This window comes from Quercus robur, chromosome 11 (assembly GCF_932294415.1).
Source record: "Quercus robur chromosome 11, dhQueRobu3.1, whole genome shotgun sequence".
NCBI classification, from domain to species: domain Eukaryota; kingdom Viridiplantae; phylum Streptophyta; class Magnoliopsida; order Fagales; family Fagaceae; genus Quercus; species Quercus robur.
Window position 1 is genome coordinate 12,638,637 of NC_065544.1, and position 12,628 is coordinate 12,651,264.

General features: G+C 33.8%; 1 pseudogene; it reads left to right on the top strand.

Annotated features, from left to right (window-relative positions):
* The first annotated feature begins 7,024 nt into the window (after window positions 1-7,024).
* On the top strand, window positions 7,025-8,641 carry LOC126707247 (UDP-glycosyltransferase 43-like; annotated as a pseudogene).
* Window positions 8,642-12,628: the final 3,987 nt, after the last annotated feature.

The window sequence follows — 12,628 nt, forward strand, 5'->3', positions numbered from 1 at the left end:
AGCCATACTTCCCATCATTTGAGTGTGGCCAAAACAAAATATCCCCTTTTGCTTCACGGCTTAAGGGGATTGTCTTAATCAGCTCTGCCTCCTCAGTGTTGAATAGACCATCAATCATTTCTAAATTCCATTGCCTCTTCCTTGGGTCTATAAGGACATCCACTATTGAGCTCTCAAGCTCTACCAATGGATAGGATGACACATAAGGGGGATGCTTCCTAGGCAGCCAATGATCCTACCAAATTCTTATTTTTTTTCCCATCACCCACTCTCCACCTAGCCCCCCTTTGAATAACGTCCCTCCCTATAAGTATACTCCTCCAAGCGTAAGAGCCCATTCTTGAATCCTTGGCCTCCATGATGGTTGTATTTGGGAAAAACTGAGCCTTGAACACTTTATAGAAAAGGGAGTTTTGATTATGCAAAAGGCGTCATGCTTGTTTTGCTAGTAGTGAATCATTGAACTTGGCTAAATCTCTAAAGCCCATGCCACCCACTCCTTTGGACTTTGTCAAATCATCCCATTTAACCCAATGGATTTTCCTTCGATCACCTCTTTGTCCCCACCAAAATCTTTTAATCAAAGCCTCAATCTCATTACATAAACCCAATGGAAGTTTGAAACATCCCATTGTATATGTGGGAATGGCTTGTATGACAAATTTAATTAACACCTCCCTTCTTGCTTGTGAAAGTAGCTTCCCTTCCCAACCTTGGAGCTTTTGCCACACCCTCTCCTTAATGTAGTTGAAACTTGCTTTTTTCCTTTCCCCCACAAATGATGGTAGACCTAGGTATTTCTCATATTGCATGATTTCTAGTACACCCCAAGCTTCTTTAATTTGGTCCTTTATACTCCTTTCAGTTGCTTTGCTGAAGAAAAGAGCCGTCTTGCTCCTGTTTATTTGTTGGCTTGAAGCATCTTCATAACCCTTCAAAATATCCAACACTTTGCCACACTCCTCCAAAGTTGCCCTGCAAAAAAGGAGACTATCATCTGCAAAAAACAAATGTGTTAGTTTTGGGCCTCTTCGACATATGGAGAAACCATTGATGTCCCCATTCCTTTCTGCTTTTTTGATCAACCTATTCAACCCTTCAGTACAAAGCAAAAATAGGAAAGGGGAAATGGGGTCGCCTTGCCTTATACCCCTTGTTGGATGAATCATACCACAAGGTTCTCCATTCACCAGCACTGCATAAGTAACAGTTTTTACACACAACATAATTAGATTTATCCAACCATCTTTAAATCCCATCCTCCTCATAATTCCCTCCAAAAAAGGCCACTCCACTCTATCATAAGCCTTACTCATATCAAGTTTTACTGTCATATAGCCATGGGATCCAGATTTAAAAATTTGCAAGCAGTGTAGAGTTTCAAATGCCACCATTATATTATCAGAAATAAGTCTATCTTTTGTAAAGGCTGATTGGTGTTCAGTAATGATAGAGGATAAAACTTTTTTTAAACGGTTGGCTAAAACTTTAGAAAAAATTTTATACAACACGTTACACAAGCTAATAGGACGAAATTGGTGGGCATACTCAGGAGAACTAGTTTTGGGGATCAATGTGATAAAGGTATGATTAAGGGATTGGGGTAATGTACCTGAGTTAAGCCACATGAGGATGGAGGAAATAATATCTTGCCTAACCGTACCCTAAAAGTGTTGGTAAAATAATGGTGGTATTCCATCTAGACCAGGAGTTTTAAGGGGAGCCATTTGTTGCAAAGCCACTTCCACTTCATGGGCTTCAAACTGTCTGCTTAGTAAGGCATTCATCTCATCAATAATCATATTTGGCACACACTCCCACACCCTTGAGGACTCCATTTGACCCGAAGAGTAATACACAAAATAAAAGATTCCAAGACTTTGATTCCCAATTAAACTCAAATTAAGGTTGTTTAGATAGGCTAGAACTCTAAAAGATTCCAATGATACTTACACTCCTAATCCAAATAGGTTTAATCTCTTATCCTTTTCCTTAATTGATAAGGAGACTAAAAGTTTAATATGAATAATACACAAAATAACTCTCCACGTTACATCTTCTTTTATTTATTTTCTTTGTAGTAATCATAATATAAAATAATATCACATTCAAAATAAATTAAATAATTCATCATTTTCACTCTAGAAGCAATTAAATTAAATTTAAGCGAGGCGGATGTTACAATCTCTCCCTCTTATAAAATTTTCATCCTCAAAAATTCAAAATATACCTCAATTTACTATTGCTTCAATCTTACTAGGGTCCATTGTAATTCCATCTCTAGAGATCACATGTCCTAAGAACACAAATTGATTCAACCAGCACTCACACTTCCTCAATTTAGCATACAACTTCTTGTCTCTTAAAATTTGGAAAACAATCCTCAATTTTGAAATAGCTAGGGATACTTGGATTGCATTTCATCTTTATGCTCCCATGAAGCTTCTTCTATCGAATGAGTCTGGCCTCCATAATACCCTGACCAATGGTATAGTCTTGTTACGTAGCACTTGCTCTTTATGATCCAAAATCTGAATTGGAACTTCTTTATAGGACAAGTTGTCTTTAGGTTCAATCCTAAATTAGTAATTTAATTCTTCAAAGTATACAAAGTCTTATATAGTCCTTCAAATCAGAATCCTATAAACTCCAAAGTCTAATAATCAAATCAAATCATGGCAATGAAATACTTATATGGATTTTTTATAAATCTTTGATGCAATCACTGGTCAATATTTTTATGACAATGGTTCTAGTAAAACTATAGCCTTGCCATGTCGAAACTAGGGAGTGATTACCTGAGAGATCAAACTTGAACAATAGATACAGCCTATAGACGAAGCCTCCAATCGTCCCTGCACACTTTTTATTTATTTATTTTTTTCATCACCTACTTCATCCCAACAAATAGGTGACCTTCACCTTCGACCTTAGAATGCCACCAAAAAAAGAAATATCACTTAATCCGACCAAATGTCACACTTCTTAAACTTAGCATATAATTTTTATTTAACAAAAGTGCCCAAAGAAAATACATAGGTCATAGAACTCAAAGCAACATGATATGCTCCTAACCAATCCATATTATATTGTACCAAAATCATAAATCTTTAAGAGAATCAAGTTGGCCATTATTTCCTTGTCTACTATCATAACCACACAACAGTTACATAGACTCAACAACCACTGTTTCACTTAATAAGAGAAAATAAGGAGATGTACTTGACAGATTCCTCAACATCTTGCCTAGTAATTGCAAACACTCGTCCTTGGATTTTTGGCCTTTGATTCACATCATTAGGCTTAGCCATTGGCTCACTCTTTAAAACTAGGCAATTTGTGATAAAGTGTCCAGTCCTTCCACATTTAAAACACGCTCTTGACTACAAATAAAATGTTCCACTATGAGCCTTTTCATATCTTGGACAAGTCCTATGTGCCTTCTTATTTGAATTAGGCACCCCTTGCTTCTTGAATGAACTTTCACTAGACTTTCCCTTAAGAAATTTACTCTGATTTGGCTCCCTCTCCTGATCATTGGCCTTTGAGAGACGATTGCAATTTCTCTCTGCTATGAGAGCTCTATCTACAACCTTTGCATATGTTTCCATTTTGAACATGGAAACCAGTCCCTGAATTTCCTCCCTTAAACTCCTTTCAAAATGCCTAGCCTTCCTTGCTTCTATGCCAACCATGTGTGGAGCAAAGTGGGGTAATTTAGCAAATTTCCGCTCATACTCATACATTGATTGAGTACCTAGTGCTATGCAAATGAACTTAACTTCCTTTGGACCATTAAACTATCAGAAAAATACCTCTTACGAAAGAGTTCAACAAAATGCTGCCAAGTTATAACTTCTCTCCCATGTGTCCTTTCTGTGGACTCCCATAATTCCAATGCATCACCTTTCAATGCAAAAATAGCAAGGATAACTCGTTGCTCATCACTAACCTCCATTGCCCTAAAGAGCTAGTTGTTAGCCTCTATTGGATCCTTTATACCCTTGAAAGCAGGAGGGTCAAGCTTTCTAAACTTCTCTAGAGCACTAGTTGGATTGGTGGCTCCTACTTGATGTTGCACTATATTGGTTAAGCCATCAATGGCTTCAATAATAGCCTGAAGATTAGTGGTTCCCCTAGTATTTGATTGACCATTCTTTGTGGTCCTCCTTGGTGGAGTCATCTCACTAAGCAATACAACAAGGCATCATAAGTACAAATTTTAAATATCCCTAAAGGTCAAAACCAAGCATATAGATAGTACAATAACCATTCCTACACGCTCCAGAAAAACACTATGAAAGGTCAAAAAATTCTAACACTAAAATTCCTCATGATCACACTAAAATTCATCATCATCCTCATCATCACCATAACCATAACCACCACCACCTCCTACAACCCCTCCATTCCCACCACTCGTACTCGGAAAATTCTTACAATCCTCATCGTTCAAAACTATATTCAAATCGTCCTCACTATCACTATCAGGGATAAGGAAGGGGCTAGCTGACGTATGTGGGCCTCATGGCGGCGGCGCAATTGGGCGAGGATGGAGGAGTTGAGGTCAAGGGTGGTTGGCGGCTTTGGGGTTTGAGAGCTAAAGTGTGAAAGGGAAATTAGTTAGGGAAATGTGTTTGAGAGATGAAATGCAAAGCAAAAAATGAAGGGCTCTTCGCAGGTAACCATTTTGTGCTCACTGCACAACAGTCAGCTAGTGGGTCCCATAAAAAGGTGATTTTTTTTTTTTTTTTGAGTTTTTAGGCAAGAAACTGAACTGGGTTTAGTTGCCAAACAAGGATGGGAGTGTTTTAGGGATTTTTAAGTATCCCAACTCTTCCATCTGGCAAGTTGTGGAAGGAGAAATCATTGTGGATTTGTTCATTTCTTATTTCGGACTCCATGTGGGTTTGGAAGTGTTTGGCACAATGGTTTTAGATGTTTTTGGTAGCAAAAAAATTGGAAGAAAAAAAAAATAGCTAAATTGATTTTTTTTTTCTTTAAAATTAGCAATGCAAAATTTTTTTTCTCACACATGGATTTTTATGAGGTTGACGTCCCATTTTTAAAGAGCAATTAAAATATTTTATTATTATTTTATTAGCCATGTAAGCTTTAAGTGTGCCAACTGTACAATCCATTAGCCAAATTGGCATTTTTCGTTAAGGATAAAGTTTAGCTACAAAATCAGTTGTAGCCTAAGCCTATAAATTGCTCTAATAAACTGACATGTGTAAAAAATGGCTTATGGCTTGTGTATTACACATGATTACTTAAATAAACTTAACCCAACTAACCCTAATTAACTACACCACCTATTAAAAATTAAAAAAAAAAAAAAAAACCACCAAAAAGCCCAATCCTCAACTTTAAATCATCGGATTTCAACATAATAATTAAAATATATATTAATAAAAAAAAATTGGTTGTTACTGTGCACCTATCCTTGCGCTACTAGCCTCTTCACAGTGACTCATGATTGTTCTTTGGATCCAACCCAAGCTAGCAACTAGTCTCTCTCTATCAGACTTGCATATTCTAATTTGTGTTTTGTATTTTAGCTAAGCTTTCTCAACCTTTTCAACTTGTGGCTGTCAATGTTTTTCCATTTAGGTATATCATATATGTGATACCTCTTGAATTGTGAATTACAATTAAAGTAAATCTTGAATTTTGAATTACAATTGTGCTTCTCCTTTACGCTCCACGACATTAACATTGTCTCAGAAGAGATGTCATCAATCTTTTCTAATATATGAAACTGCGATAAAAAGAGGGATTGGAGTGGTCGGCGGTGGAGACAGGAGGGTTTGGGGTGACCAGTGGTGGAGGAAGAAAAGGGATTTTGTTTTTGGGTTCACAAGAAGTTGGAGAGAGAGGGAGAGAGAATACGTATAGGTGTTTTAGTTTTTATCTTTTATTGTTTTTAATAGGTGGTGTAGATAATTAGGGTTACTTGGGTTAAGTTTACTAAAGTAATTATGTGCAATGCACATGCCATTTTTAATACATGTCAGTTCATTAGAGCAGATTGTAGTCTTAGGCTACAATTGGTTTTGTAGCTAAATTTTATTCTTTCGTTAATGAATAAACAATAGGACTAAATTAACAGCAACTTGAAAATAATAAAGATAAAATTAATTGCTACCAAAATGTCAAAAAAAGAAATGAATTCTCTTGCCGGCCAAAAAAAAAAAAAAAAAAAAAAAAAAAAAAAAAAAAAAAAAAAAAAAAAAAAAAAAAAAAAAAAAAAAAAAGGCAAAAAGGTGGGGAGGGGGAGATAGGGAAGAGCAGAACCCTGTCCAATCCAACCAAAGAGTTAGTATCTAATAAATAAACAAACAAACAAATATATATATATATATATATATATATATATTTTATATTAGATTTTAGATAAGGGAGAGATCTGCGAGTTTTTTTTAGAAAAGACTTGCTACTCCCCATCTGAATCCGAGAGTGATTAAGCACGAGACAAGCCATAAGATAAGGGGCAAATCTAAATTAATTGTGAGCTGAAAATGTAAAGATCAAATTATTATTTTTACCTAAAATTAAATAACAACAATAACCTCCTATGCTAGTTCCAATCCCAATATATTAACCCATAATTAGCTTGTTAAAAAAAAGTAACGGCACTTAAATTAAAAAAACTCATCATATTCTAGCCAAAAAAAAGTCCATTATATTCTTAAAAAAAGAAGAAGAAAACAGTTGATAGGCTCGTAAAAAAAAAAAAAAATAATAATAACTGTAGGTGAGACCGCATTAAGATTTAAAAAACCAAATTTCTCAACCAAAAAAAAAAAAGAAAAAAAGAACTGAGGAGTTCATTTGGGGGATTACATAAACGGACAAAAAAATGGACAACGACAAAATGAACAAATTATTGAAGTCATGGTGAAAGTGAAAGATGCGTTATGTTTTCGAGGTTGTAATGTTGTATTCATCATTAGTCATTTTGATTCCCTATTCTTTTAACATTTTCTCACAAAACAAGAACAAGAAAACAAGGGGTTCCCAATTCCATTTCTATATTATAGTCATAGGCTACCAATTGCAAAAACTATTCTTGATAAACCAAATTAATAAAGCAAAAGCTCAAAGGAGATGACCAAATTCGAGGTAGTGTTCATGTCAAGCCCTGGGATCGGGCACCTTGTTCCAGTTGTTGAGTTTGCACACCATCTTATCAATCACGACCCTCGATTTTCTGCCACCATACTCGTCATCACCATGCCTCAAAGACCCATTCTCAACACCTACATTCAATCACGCGCTGCGACTTCAACCTCCACAAGTATCAAATTCATCCACCTCCCTATTGTGGACCCTCCTGCACCTGATCAGTTCGAGTCTTCCTTTGGCTACACATGCTTACTCATTGAAAAGCACATACCCCATGTTAAGCAAGCAATTACAAATCTCATGGAAACCGAGTTCAACTCGGACTGACGACTCGTTGGGTTATTCGTAGGCATGTTTTGTACTTCCATGATTGTTGTGGCTAAAGAGCTTGACATCCCTTGCTACCTTTACTTTCCGTCTCCGGCTACATTTCTTGGTTTCATGCTTCATCTTCCAATCCTAGACACCCAACTCACCACTGAGTTGTCTGAGTTGGACACTGAGCTGGTTATTCCAGGTTTTGTCAACCCAATTTCTCCAAGCTTGTTGCCTTCTATAGCACTGGAGAAAGAAGGGTACTCTTGGTTCTTGTACCACGGACGCAAGTACTTCGAAACAATGGGTATTGTTATTAATACATTTCATGAACTTGAGCCATATGCACTTGACTCGGTCTCTATGAGTCAAGTGCCACCAATTTATCCTATTGGGCCTATTCTTGACCTTGTTGGACCTGCGCAATGGCACCCAGACCAAGCCAACCATGAACGAATCGTGAAGTGGCTGGATGAACAACCTCCATCAACGGTGGTATTCTTAAGCTTTGGTAGCAAAGGGTGTCTCAGTGAGTCTCAAGTGAGAGAGATTGCATTTGGGCTTGAACTAGCCGAGGTTCGGTTTGTGTGGGCTTTACGTGAGCCACCTAAGGCCGAATTTGCCCTCCCGGATGACTACACGAATCTTGAGAAAGTTTACGGAATGGGTTTTTAGAGCGAACGGCTGGGATTGGATTGGTGTGTGGATGGGTCTCACAAGTGTCAATCTTAGCTCATAAAGCAATCGGAGGATTCATATCACACTGTGGTTGGAACTCAATTTTGGAAAGTTTGTGGCATGGTATACCAATTGCCACATGGCCAATATATTCTGAGCAACAAATGAATGCCTTCGAGATGGTAAAGGAGTTGGGATTAGCTATTGAGATTAGGTTAGATTATAGGGAGGGTAGTGATTTGGTGTTGGCAAAGGAAGTAGAGAGAGGAATAAAGCGTTTGATGGACTGTGATGATGAGGTGAGGAGAAAAGTAAAGGGAATGAGCAAGAATTGTAGGGTAGCTAAGATGGAAAATGGATCATCATATACATCACTAGGAGTACTGATTGAGAAACTAGTGACTTCATAATTCAAATGGGCTCACTTCTATTTTTATGAAATGAATTGCAATATGTTTTGTATGTATTCACTTTTTAATCTTTAATATAGTCTTCAACTAAGTTGAAGGACGTTGATTTATTTATATAGTCTTTAATATATTTTTCTTTTTACTAGACTATTACTATGAAAATAAAGTTGTCTCACGCACATGCGTGCACGATAAATTCATAATTATAAGGGTGAATGGGAGATTAGAACTTAGGATTGAACAATATTAAAATGTGACAATCTAAGTTGCACGAGTACGAGTACAACACGTGTATAGATAGATACGGGGATGCCAATACCATGCGTTTGGGAGATGAAAATTAATTTTTATTTTATATAATTTTAGGCTTTTTTAGAAGATATAGTTTTAAACATAATTTATGTTTGCTTTAGATTATAAAATTAAATAACAACAATAACCTCATATGCTAGTTTCTAACCCAATATATTATTAAATCCTTAATCTACGTAATTAGCTCATTAATAAAAGTAGCAGCACTTAAATTAAAACCCATAATATTCTAAACAAAAAAAGTCCATTATTCTTTTTATAGAAAAGAAAGAAAACAGTTGATAGCTCATAAAATATATATATATATATATATATAGAGAGAGAGAGAGAGAGAGAGAGAGAGAGAGAGAGAGAGAGAGAGAGAGAGAGAGAGAGAGAGAGAGAGAGAGAGAGAGAGAGAGAGAGAGAGCATTAAGATATGGCAAGCAAAAATGACCAAAAATGACCCACGACGGCAATCCAACGACCACCATGGAACAATAGAAAAGGTTCATCCAAATATGGTGAGCAAAACCTAGCAACTAACGCCCATCCACCATCGTCACCGCTGTTGACCTCATTGCCTTTAGTCAGAATGAAAGTCTCTAAAAGCAACTAAACAATCACAACTATCAATTGTCAGTTGTTAGAAACTATTCTACTATTCAACTTCACCAATTTCTTGGTGGCTCCTACTTGATGTTGCTAAACCAAACTTCACTTCAATTGTTCAGAACAATCTCAACTAGAACCTTAGTACAATATGAACTTGATGGTTGCTCTAGTGGTACCATGTTATTCTATTCTTTTCAATGTAGAAAAACCCTAATTTTCTGCTCCTAAACCTTTACATGCTAAGCACTGACTTCTTCTTCTTCTTCTTCTTCTTCTTTTTTTTTCAAGAATCTTGTAGTTTCTCTACCTTTCACGTGGTTGACTTAAAAAGACTCAGTATAAATATATATATATATATATATATATATATATATATATATATATATATATATATATATGCACACACACCTCAAAAATAACACTCCAATTCAATCTAGGAAGACCAATCTCACTCCAAGTAGTACTCTTAAATAAATTCAGCTTTGCACGTTAAATACATTTCCTACTTGGGCTGGAATTTAAAACCTACTAAAACTTATCTCTTTAGCCTCCAAGAAGCCCATAAAACTTAAATAAGCTTCCAAGACTTTAATTCCCAATTAAACTCAAATTAAGGTTGTTTAGAAAGGTTAGAACTCTAAAAGATTCCAATAACACTTAAACTCCTAATCCACTAAAATTTTAATATGAATAATCCACAAAATAACTCTCCACCTTACATCTTCTTTTATTTATTTTCATTGTAGTAGTCATAATATAAAATAATATCACCTTCAAAATAAATTAAATAATTCATCAATTTCACTCTAAAAGCAATTAAATTAAATTTAAGTGAGGCAGGTGTTACAAAGAGAAAGAGAGAGAGAGAGAGATTATTATTATTATTATTATTTATTTTTGAAATAAAAGAATATGCGAACAACAAGAGAGAGAAAATGACAGTTTTGCTAAGATTAGTTTTTGACTTTTTTGTATCTAGCAATGCTCGTGTCCATTTGATATATATATATATATATATATATATATATATATATATATACACACATAAAAGAAAAGATAATTAGAAGAGAGACAGAAATATAATTAGAAGAGAGACAGAGACTTTGATATAAAATTTGATCCTAAGATTCATATTAAGATTATTATTATTATTATTTTTTTTGAGAATCTTATTAAGATTAATTATTATCACTAAAATTGATTATTTTTGTGTAGTAGTAATACTTTTGTCTCTTTACTAATATAATCTATATTCTATATACATATATATATATATATATATATATATATATATAATATAAAACCGAAATCTTTGACATTTTGTTCACCTTTTAAAATTTTGACACATAAACTTTGTAAGTCTCACAAATTTACACCTCAATATAATTTATTTTTTAATTATAAAATTTTGACAAAGTCCTCTAAGGACTCAAGATCCTTGCCAACTTATATTATCAAAGACTCCATGTTATACTTGGAATTCCATTGTGTGTACACCATGACAGTTGTTAATGTTTAACATATAGAAATTTTTTTATATTTGCTTTGGCCGTTCCTTACTCCTTAGAGAATTAGACACACACTAAAATTGGTGTGGTTGTTGCTAACATACTCAAAAACTCAAGCAGGATCATCTAACATGGCTCCAATCATATCGTACCTATGGGATTCTTTTTTCTTCGTTTAATTTGTTGTTTAAGATGCTTTACTGTATTGAGTATATATATAATTGCTTCGGTTTGGTTTATATAGTAGATTTATAGTAAATTTTTATTTAGATTCAAATATGAAGTAGAAAATATATATGGTTTATGATCTATTGAGGTTAGGGGTAATGATTTCAGGTTGGACCAATAATTCGCAGCTAGAGGCAATTGATGCCACCAAAGTATCTTAATATTTTCATTCTTATGTTTGACCTTCTAGTATTTTACCATATTACTTTCGAGATCTCACAAATTTTCACATCACCAATCTTTTTTATTTTTTAATTATAAAAGATAAGTCTTATTAGGATTAAAGATCCTTGGAATGCTTGGAATTCCAAATAAAGTAGTTTTACATTTTTAGGATTTTCTCTATCAATCACAATATTATTGTATTAACATTTTAAATGTTAGACTTATTTGAACACAATTAGAACTGTTGTTTCTATATATATATATATATATATATATATATATATATAATAAAATAAAAATAAAAAATTTAAAAAAATGAAAAATCTCAAGCCTATAAGTCTTTTTTATTTTAATAATTTTCAAAAAAAAGTCCTATTAGGACTAATAATGATCCTTAAAATTCTAAATAGAAGATTTTTGTATTTTTATAATTTCATCTATCAGTCAAATTTTATTGTATTAATATCTTAATTGTTAGTGTTATTTGAAGCCAATTAGAACCGTTGTTTCCATATAAATAAAATAAAATAAAATCTCACGCTTGGAGGTGGCTCCAAACTTTCTCAATTATGTATTCACTCCATCTATCATGTCTCATGTTTTTCATCTGGGTAAGGGTATTAAAATGATTGCTGGCAATGGGGATTGGGGAAAGTTAAAAAAAATAAAAATATATATATATAGTAATGAAAATGAAATTTATATTTATGTTGAACTTAAGCTTAAGCTTATGTTTTGTTCTCGATCATCTAGATCAAATCTAAATTAATGTAAACTAAAGTTTAACACAAATAAATAAATAAATAACATTGACTATCAATATTTTTTTTTCTTCTTCTTATGTCTAGTATTATTATTAGTATTATATAAAGAGTAGTTGGACAAACTAAAATTGAGAATTTCATAGATAACAATTTAAATGAATTCTTTTCTCATTTGTTTCAAACAAACTTATATTTACCATTTAAATAGTTATTAGTTATACTTATTTGTGAATGTCTCACACCCATATGAATGAGATTAAAAACTAGTCAGTTATTAATATTAAAGAATTGCCCCCATTTTAAAGATATATCTCTTGTAGTTTACTATTGGAGTTATTCGCACGCTGCGCCAAAAAAAAAAAAGGAAAAAAAAAAAAATTCAATCATACATTTATTTATTTATTAACCTGGGTGCCTCCGTCTGTCAGTGTCAGTAGCACCAAGCCCTCTCTCAACGTTTTTTTTTTTTTTTTTTTTAATAGTAATAAATCTTCCATCGTATATATTGTTTAAACAAAAGTTGCTC